Raw genomic sequence first — 10927 nt, forward strand, 5'->3', positions numbered from 1 at the left:
TTGCAGTTTTTAATATGACGACTTATGATCAATGGGCCTCACCCCGGTCGGTAATTGCTTACTACAAGTTCAGATAGCTAGACTAATTTACCAATGACATGAGCTAATGAAGAGACTGCTGATGCACAACTAAATTCCAAAATTGAACCTTGTATATTGTATTATTCTAACTCTTAGTTGAGACCCTGACTGAGTATCCCCCCCACCCCGATTTTAAATTGGTCCATGGGATGTATGCATCCCGCGGGCCACCAGTTGCCTATCCCTGTAGATGCTGCAATGTAGCTTCTGATGGAATCCTATACATTCAAGACTTATAGATGGATATGGTTCTGCACAGGTGGTGAATATGATCATGCATCTGAAAAGTTTGTAATATTGCAGGTAACCTGGTTGATTTGAAGGAAGTTAAAGTGTTTGCCAATTTTTGTGTTTGTATTTACTAGATATTGTGAACAAGTTTGCCGAGATGAACTAATGAGTAAAATCAGACAGAGGTTTTTATACTTTTGAGTTTGATTGTTCTTCCGAGAAAGATTCGGTCCAGCTTTTCTTCTCTGTGTCCTGTTTTCCCAAAATGCCAATGCTGATTAATTTTCACCAGAGCCAGGCATTAAACATTAACTACTAGGCCATCATTCCTCAGCTCAATACATAGCAACACTCGTTCTCTGTACCTCATGGCCACTGATGCAGTACTTTATGTGTGCACCACGTGTGTCTGTGCATTAGTGATACATACCCAGTATACTGTATCAAACAAACATACCAGCAAAAACCAATAAAGACTGGACTTTACTGTGCATTGTCACATGTCAACACTACCGTACAAAATCACCTTAACTTGACCCCAATATCAAGTCGGTGACAATCCAGCCTATCAGTGACTAGTATTGTGACGGACATGCATATTTACTATGGTGACATAATACTGTACATCCATCCATCCTAGGGTTGCAAAGCTACCAAAGTTACTGGAATATTCGGTAATTAATAGGTCATCTATGATAACTGGTAATTTATACATTAATATATATATTTTTTAATTCATACCTACTCATTGTTTATATCTGTGTCCATAGTATCCATGAGTTATAGTGGATAGACCATATGGTTCAAGAGAAAATTGCCTAATTAACCCTTTAGAACCGAAAAGAATTCTAGAATGCTGCTGTAGATTAATGAGAATTTTAAAGCTCATTTTCTTACACATTTCAAACAGACAGATATAGCTCAAAAACAAAGAACAAATGACAAATACAAGTTAAGTTAGTTTTAACCTCTTCTTTAACATGACACCAAATTCATGTCAATAGGAATAACACAAATGTTGTCTTCAATTGTGTAAAGACACTCACTTTCAAAAAACTATTAACACACAACACAAAACTCAAAAGTATTTAAATCAAATCGAACTTTATTTGCCACATGCGCCGAATACAACAAGTATAGACTTTACCGTGAAATGCTTACTTACAAGCCCTTAACCAACAGTGCAGTTCAAGAAGAAAATATTTACCAATTAGGCTAAAATAAAAAGTAATAATTAAAAGTAATACAATAAGAATAACGAGGCTATATACAGGCTAGTTGAGGTAATCTATAAACGTAGGTGTGGGCGAAGTCACTATACATAGGTAACAAACAAACAGCGAGAAGCAGCAGTGTACAAAGGGGGGGGGGGGGGGGGGTCAATGTAAATTGTCTGGTGGCGATTTTTATGAATTGTTCAGCAGTCTAATGGCTTGGGGGTAGAAGCTGTTGAGGAGCCTTTTGGTCCTAGACTTGGCGCTCCGGTACCACTTGCCATGCGGTAGCAGAAAAACTGTCCATAACTTGGGTGACTGGAGTCTCTGACAATTTTATGGGCTTTCCTCTGACACCGCCTGCTATATAGGTCCTGTATGGCAGGAAGCTTGGCCCCGGTGATGTACTGGGCCGTTCGCACTACCCTCTGTAGCGCCTTACGGTCAGACGCCGAGCAGTTGCCATACCAGGTGGTGATGCAACCGGTCAAGATGCTCTCAATGGTGCAGCTGTAGAACCTTTTATCTTCTTATGGCTGGGGGCAGTATTAAGTGCACCTCTGGGCACCCAGAGGTGCCCAGAGTAAACGTCCTGCTACTCAGTCCCAGTTGCTAATATATGCATATTATTAGTATATTTGGATAGAAAACACTCGGAAGATTCTAAAACTGTTTGAATGATGTCTGTGAGTATAACAAACTCACATGGCAGGCAAAAACCTGAGAAAAAATCCAACCAGGAAGTGGGAAATCTGAGATTGGTCGTTTTTCAACTCATTCCCTATTGAAGATACAGTGGGATATTGGTCATGTTGCACTTCCTAAGGCTTCCACTAGATGTCAACAGTCTTTAGAAACTTGTTTGAGGCTTCTACTGTAAAGGAGGGGCTCATAAGGGCTCTTTGAGTCAGTGGTCTGGCAGAGTGCCACAGGCTCGTGACGCTCGTTCACGTGAGAGGTAGCTCGCGTTCCATTGCTTTTTCTACAGACAAAGGAATTCTCCGGTTGGAACATTATTGAAGATTTATGTTAAAAACATCCTAAAGATTGATTCTATACATCGTTTGACATGTTTCTACGGACTGTAACGGAACTTTTTGACATTTCGTCTGCTCCTAGTGAACGCGCTTCATGACTTTGGATTTGTTTACAAAACGCACTAACAAAAGTAGCTATTTGGACATAAATGATGGACATTATCGAACAAAACAAACATTTATTGTGGAACTGGGATTCCTGGGAGTGCATTCTGATGAAGATCAAAGGTAAGTGAATATTTATCATGTTATTTCTGACTTCTGTTGACTGCACAATATGGCGGATATCTTTTTGGCTGGTTTGGGCTCTGGGCGCCGTACTCAGATTATTGCATGGTTTGCTTTTTCCGTAAAGCTTTTTTGAAATCTGACACAGTGGTTGCATTAAGGAGAAGTGGACCTAAAATTCCATGTATAACACTTGTATCTTTGATCAATGTTTATTATGAGTATTTCTGGAAATTGATGTGGCTCTCTGCAAAATCACCGGATGTTTTTGGAACTACTGAACATAACGCGCCAATGTATACTGAGATTTTTTTTATATAAATATGAACATTACCGAACAAAACATACATGTATTGTGTAACATGAAGTCCTATGAGTGTCATCTGATGAAGATCATCAAAGGTTATTGATTAATTGTATCTCTATTTCTGCTTTTTGTGACTCCTGTCTTTGGCTGGAAAAATGGCTGTGTTTTTCTGTGATTTGGCGGTGACCTAACATAATCGTTTGTGGTGCTTTCGCTGTAAAGCCTTTTTGAAATCGGACACTGTGGTGGGATTAACAACAAGATTACCTTTAAAATGGTATAAGATACTTGTATGTTTGAGGAATTTAAATTATGAGATTTCGGTTGTTTGAATTTGGCGCCCTGCACTTTCACTGGCTGTTGTCATATCGATCCCGTTAGCGGGATCTCAGCCATGAACTGGGGACCAATGCCAAATCTTTTCAGTCTCCTGAGGGGGAAAAGGTTTTGTTGTGCTCTCTTCATGACTGTTTTGGTATGTTTGGACCATGATAGTTCGTTGGTGATGTGGACACCAAGGAACTTGAAACTCTCGACCCGCTCCACTACAGCCCCGTCGATGTTAATGGGGGCCTGTTCGGCCAGCCTTTTTCTGTAGTCCAAGATCAGCTCCTTTGTCTTGCTCACATTTAAGGAGAGGTTGTTGTCTTGGCACCATGCTGCCAGTACTCTGACCTCCTCCCTATAAGCCATATCATCGTTGTCGGTGATCAGGCCTAACGCTGTTGTGTCGTCAGCAAACTTAATGAGGTGTTGGAGTTGTGTTTGGCCACGCAGTCGTGGGTGAACAGGGAATACAGGAAGGGACTAAGTACACACCCCTGAGGGGCCCCAGTGTTAAGGATCAGCATGGCAGACGTGTTGTTGCCTACTCTTACCACCTGAGGGTGGCCCGTCAGGAAGTTTCTAGGATCCAGTTGCAGAGTGTGGTGTTTAGTCCCAGAGTCCTTAGCTTAGTGATGAGTTTCGTGGGCACTATGGTGTTTAACAGCATTCTCACACAGGTGTTGCTTTTGTCCAGGTAAGAAAGGGCAGTGTGGAGTGCGATTGAGATTGCGTCATCTGTGGATCTGTTGGTGTGGTATGCGAATTGGAGTGGGTCTTGTTGATGTGAGCCAAGACCAGCCTTTCAAAGCACTTCATGGCTACCGACGTGAGTGCCAAGGGGCAGTAATCATTTAGGCAGGTTACCTTCGCTTCCTTGGGCACAGGGACGATGGTGGTCTGCTTGAAACATGTAGGTATTACACACTCAGTCAGGGAGAGGTTGAAAATGTCAGTGAAGACACTTGACAGTTGGTCTGCGCATGCTTTGAGTACACGTCCTGGTAATCGGCTTTGTGAATGTTGACCTGTTTAAAGGTTTTGTTCACATCAGCTACCGTGAGCGTTATCACACAGTCATCCAGAACAGCTGGTGCTCTCGTGCATGGTTCAGTGTTGCTTGCCTCGAAGCGAGCATAAAAGGCATTTAGCTCATCTGGTAGGCTCGCGTCACTGGGCAGCTCACGTCTGGGCTTCCCTTTGTAGTCCGTAATAGTTTTCAAGCCCTACCACATATGATGAGCATCAGAGCCGGTGTTGTAGGATTCAATCTAAATCCTGTATTGACGCTTTGGTTGTTTGATGATTTGTCTGAGGGCATAGCAGGATGTCTTATAAGCGTCCGGATTAGTCTCCCGCTCCTTGAAAGTGGCAGCTCTAGCCTTTAGCTTGATGCGGATGTTGCCTGTAATCCATGGCTTCTGGTTGGGATATGTATGTACAGTCACTGTGGGGACGATGTCATCAACGTGCATTTTTCAATGCCATTGGATGAATCACCGGAACATATTCCAGTCTTTGCTAGAAAAACAGTCTTGTAGTGTAGCATCCGCGTCATCTGACCACTTCCGTTTTGAGCAAGTCACTGGTACTTCCTGCTTTAGTTTTAGCTTGTAAGCAGGAATCAGGAGGATAGAATTATGGTCAGATTTGCCAAATGGAGGGCGGGGGAGAGCTTTGTATGCATCTCTCTGTGTGGAGTAAAGGTGCTCTATGATTTTCCCCCCCTGGTTGCACATGTGACATGCTGGTAAAAATTTGGTCATAAGCGGTCTTCGTGCCAGCTTCATTTTGTGGTGGTAAATAGACGGCTACGAATAATACAGATGAGAACTCTCTTGGTAGATAATGTGGTCTGTATCTTATCATAAGGTACTCTACCTCAGGCAAGCAATACCTCAAGACTTCTTTAATATTAGACATTTGCGCACCAGCTGTTATTGACAAAAAGACACACACCCCCACCCCTCGTCTTACCAGAGGTAGCGTCTGTTCTGCTGGTGCATGGAAAATCCCTGTAGCTCTATGTTGTCCGTATCTTCGTTCAGCCACGTCTCGGTGAGACATAAGATGTTACAGTTTTTAATGTACCCTTGGTAGGATAATCTTAATAGTAGGTCATCAACTTTATTTTCCATTGAGTGCACGTTAGCAAGAAGAATTGAAGGCATTAGGAGTTTACTCGCTTGCCTCCGGATTCTCAGAAGGATCCCCGATCTGCGGCTCCTTTTCTGGCATCTTTTCTTCACGCAAAAGGTGTGGATCTGGGCCTGTTCCAGTGAAAGTAGGATATCCTTCTCGTCGGACTCGTTAAAGGAAAAAGTTTCTTCCAGTCCAAAGTGAGTAATCACTTTTCTGATGTCCAGAAGTTCTTTTGGGTCATAAGAGACGGTAGCAGCAACAATATGTACACAATAAGTTAAAAAATAAGTTACACAAAACGCCAAAAAAATAACTAAATTGCACAATTGGTTGGGAGAATGTAAAACGTGTTCTTCGGCGCCATCTTTTAATTTTAGTACATTTGAATAAATTACTTAAAATGTACCAAGTATAATATATTACACTTATAAATATTATTTACATATAAATATTTTTAAAAGGATCCAAAATGTGACCAGAGGACAATACCCTAACCACAAAGTAGGCTATTTGATTGACAATGATTATTGTAATCGTAACAAATAAAAAACAAATAAACAAATAAAAAATGCAAACAGCTATTCAGAGACTATTTCAAAATGTTGATAGCCTCCCTCAATAAGATGTATTACAGCCTAAGCCTGACACAAAATGTAGAAATAGCAGCCTACTTTGACAACAACTCGGTGAATTGGATGTGGTGGCAGACAGGTTTTTAAAAACAACTCCTAGCAACACATTTTGCTACTTTAAAAAATTTATTTTGAACTTTTAGCAAAATGTATTTTGAACTTTTAGCAACTTTTGAAAAGTGGCTCAAATGCTAAAATGCACGCATTTTCCCTCTAAATGACACAAAAACGTTTTTCTCTGTCACACACTCAGTCACAACACACGTGCCTGGCTGCAAAAGTGCATTGTGAGTGACGTCAGCAGCAGGCGCTCAGCTCGTGCACAGGCAGCAGCAGGCCAGCAGCAATATGTTAGTATATTATGTAAGTTTGTAATAGTGTGTTATATGTGAAAATGTGTTCGTATTATAAATTGTATTTGAATGTTTAAGGACTCTTGGAAGATTAGTCCAAATGGGGACTAAAAGAGATCCAAAGAAAATAAAAATTGTTGGCAACGCTGGTCGCTACAGGCCCATTAGTTTTCTTTGTAGCCTCGTTTGAATGTTGCGGTTGCGCATATTTGTACGGAATGGGGTGAGTTTACGTTACAGTGTGCCAATGTTAGCTAATTAGTCACGAAGCGGGGATAGTTTCCATCGGTAGAAACAGGACAAAACAAGCAGCTTGTAGCTGGCTATGTAAACCAATATCACTACACAATATCATATGAGCTCCACTGCGCAGGCATCTACCCCTAACACTACAGCTAAACTGTCAAATAATAGAAAACAAAGCAATGTATAGCCTATGAATATCTTTCCCTAGCAAACATAACAAACTATGACCTAAACACAACAGATAATCTCCATTCCGGTGGCTAGTTTAGGCTCAGAAAATCAGCTAGTTTGAAATTTGAGGTCGACGCTTCGCAAACGCAGCCCAAATATACCAACACACACTTTTTCTGTTTGGCAGAGCTAGCTATAGCAAGCAGCCATTACCATATGAATTACATAAGTAGAAACAAGACAAAATAACCAACTAGCTGACGATATACAGCTAAACACTGCAACTATTTCCAAGAGACAGAGAGCAATCCTGCTCCACTGCTGATGAGCTCGCCTGTAGGCAACCAAATGATCATGACAGGATTTTCTAATCTGGGAGCTATTCCCAGAACTTCACATCATCAAACTTCAACAACACTGTTTAAAAAGTGCAAGGAGGACGTGTCCGAATCCGTATCATAAACCAAAATACACTACATTACCAAAAGTAATGTAGTGTAAAATCATGGGCATTAATACAGAGTTGGTCCCCACCTATAACAGCCTCCACTCTTCTGCGAAGGCTTTCAGCTAGATGTTGGAACATTGCTGCGGGAACTTGCTTCCATTCAGCCACAAAAGCAGTAGAACACTGATGTTGGGTGATTAGGCGTGGCTTATGGGTCAGCATTCCAATTCATCCCAAAGGTATTCGATGGGGTTTAGGTCAGGGCTCTGTGCAGGCCAGACAAGTTCTTCTACACCGATCTCGACAAACCATTTCTCACTGTGCAAGTGGCATTGGCATGCTGAAACAGGAAAGGGCCTTCCCCAAACTGTTGTCACATCATCTAGAATGTCATTGTATACTGTAGCATTAAGATTTCCCTTCACTGGAACTAAGGGGCCTAGCCCGAACCATGAAAAACAGCCCCAGACCATTATTCCTCCTCCACCAAACTTTACAGTTGGCACAATGCATTGGGCCAGGTAGCGTTCTGCTGGCATCCGCCAAACTCAGACTCACCTGTCAGACATCCAGAAGGTGAAGTGTGATTCATCACTCCAGAGAACGTGTTTCTACTGCTCCAGTCCAATGGCTGTGAGCTTTACACCACTCCAGACGATTATAGGCATTGCGCATGGTGATCTTAGTCTTGCGTGCGGCTGCTCAGCCATGGAAACCCATTTTATGAAGCTTTCGACAAACAGTTCTTGTACGTTGCTTCCAAAGGCAGTTTGGACCTTGGTAGTAAGTGTTACAGATGATTTTTACTTGCTACGCTCTTCAGCACTCGGAGGTCCTGTTCCGGAAGCTTGTGTGGCCTACCACTTTGCGGCTAAGCCGTTGTTGCTCCTAGACATTTCCACTTAACAATACCAGTACTTACATTTGACCGGGGCAGCTCTAGCCGGGCAGAAATTTGATGAACTGACTTGTTGCAAAGGTGGCACGTTGAAAGTCACTGAGCTCTTCAGTAAGGCCATTCTACTGCAAATGTTTACCTATGTGTTCGATGTGTGCTCGATTTTGTGTGCTCAATTTTATACACCTGTCCCCAACGGGTGTGGCTTGAAATAGCCAAATCCAGTAATTTGAAAAGTGTCCACATACTTTTGTGGAATTGTCCATAGGGCTCCGAGACAGGATTGTGTCTGTGGAAGGGTACCAAAATACTTCTGGAGCATTGAAGTTCCAAGAACACAGTGGCCTCCATCATTATTAAATGGAAGAAGTTTGGAACCACCAAGACTTTTCCTAGAGCTGGCCGCCCGGCCAAACTGAGAAATCGGGGGAGAAGGGCCTTGATCAGAGAGGTGACCAAGAACCCGATGGTCACTCTGACAGGGCTCCAGAGTTCCTCTGTGGAGATGGGAGAACCTTCCAGAAGGACAACTATCTCTGCAGCACTCCACCAATCAGGCCTTTATGGTAGTGGCTAGACGGAAGCCACTCCTTAGTAAAAGGCACATGACAGCCCGTTTGGAGTTTGCAAAAAGGCACCTAAAGGACTCTCAGACCATGAGAAACAAGATTCTTTGGTCTGATGAAACCAAGATTGAACTCTTTGGCATGAATGCCAAGAGTCACGTCTGGAGGAAACCTGGCACCATCCCTACGGTGAAGCGTGGTGGCAGCATCATGCTGTGGGAGTGTTTTTCAGCGGCAGGGACTGGGAGATTAGTCAGGGTGGAGGGAAAGATGAACGGAGCAAAGTACAGAGAGGTCTTTGATGAAAACCTGCTCCAGAGCGCTCAGGGCCTCAGACTGGGGCGAAGGTTCACCTTCCAACAGGACAACGACCCTAAGCACACAGTCAAGACAACGTAGGAGTGTCTTTGAGACAAGTCTCTGAATGTCCTTGAGTGGCCCAGCCAGAGCCCGGACTTGAACCCGATCTAACATCTCTTGAGAGACCTAAAAATAGCTGCGCAGCGACACTCCCCATCCAACCTGACAGAGCTTGAGAGGATCGGTAGAGAATGGGAGAAACTCCCCAAATGCAGGTGTGCCAAGCTTATACTGTCTTACCCAAGACTCGAGGCTGTAATCACTGCCAAAGGTGCTTCAGTAAAGGGTCTGAATACGTATAACATTTACATCGTTTATTTATTTTTATACATTTGCAAAAATGTCTAAAAACCTGTCTTTGCTTTGTCATTATGGGGTATTGTGTGTACATTGAATAGGAAAAAAACGATTTAATCCATTTTGTCCAATTACTTTTTAGCCCCTAAAATTGGGGAGCTATGTATAAAAGTGGTTGTAATTCCTATACGGTTCATACAATAATTTTCACAAAACCCTTAAATTAAAGATGAAAGTCTACAAGTAAAGCACATCTGGATTGTTTCCTATCAAATCCTTTGTGGTGGTGTACAGAGCCAAGATGATGCAAACTGTGTCCCTGTCCACATACTTATGGCTCTGACTAAGTGATGTTTTTACATTTTAAAAAGTAAAATGACATTATACCTTTCCGGTTTCTGGTTAATAACAGCCACGCGAATACGACAAGTTTGTTAGAAAGTACATTTTGCGACACAGATATTGTTAGAAAAACAAGGCCGTTCGCGGCCGCAATAGTAATTTTAAAAATGTCCGTTGATGGTCGCTATGGGTTCCAAAGCGTTTTTAATGAAATAATTATATAAATCAACAGTGGCATTAACTTCAATTAACTTTGCAACACTTCCAACGAATGACTTTTTTCACAACTGCCACCAGTGTGGCGCAAAAACATTTACAACAAAGGCATTTTGACATGCAAAAATAAATAAAAAGCATGTAAAACATATTCACTGAGTATACAAAACATTAAGGACACCTGATCATGTGACATTATCCTTGAAATACAAGCCAGGTGTGTGTGCGAATTTACAATGATGATGGCCTGAGGCTGAAACTTTTTTCAACTTCGATTTTTGCACTCTCTTGGGTTATTTTTTTGTGCACCACAGTTTTTTGATAAACATTTTTATTTTGTATTTAAGCTTCAGTTTTGAATGTATTCCTTTTTTCGACAGTGTGCAGTCTCAATATTTTTCAGTAGTCTTATTTTGACTTCTATGCACCTGGAACAGACACTATTCAATAGTAAGGACCGTAAGAGCGCAGATGGCCTCATCATTAATATACATTGTTTGAAAGGTGGATATAATTTCCTCTGAATACCTGAACAAAACATCGTCTGTAAAACCCATGTATTGCATGTTTGTCATGTGAACTAATGCCAGGCACATTTGTTCTTTGATCTGATGTACACAAAAGGGACCTTTTCCAATCAAATAATCAAAACATAAAGGTCCGCTACGTAAGTGATCAAGATGCAATTCGGTCGAATCAGATGTGTGTGATTATAAAGGTAAATCATGATTACTGACTTTTGCATTGCTGGGGATGTTCATTTAACACCAGCCTTACATGTACTATTTAGCGTCATCTACTGGGTGACAAGTGCATTGCTAAAACGGGTTACGG

This window comes from Salvelinus alpinus, chromosome 7 (assembly GCF_045679555.1).
Source record: "Salvelinus alpinus chromosome 7, SLU_Salpinus.1, whole genome shotgun sequence".
Taxonomy (NCBI): Eukaryota; Metazoa; Chordata; class Actinopteri; order Salmoniformes; family Salmonidae; genus Salvelinus; species Salvelinus alpinus.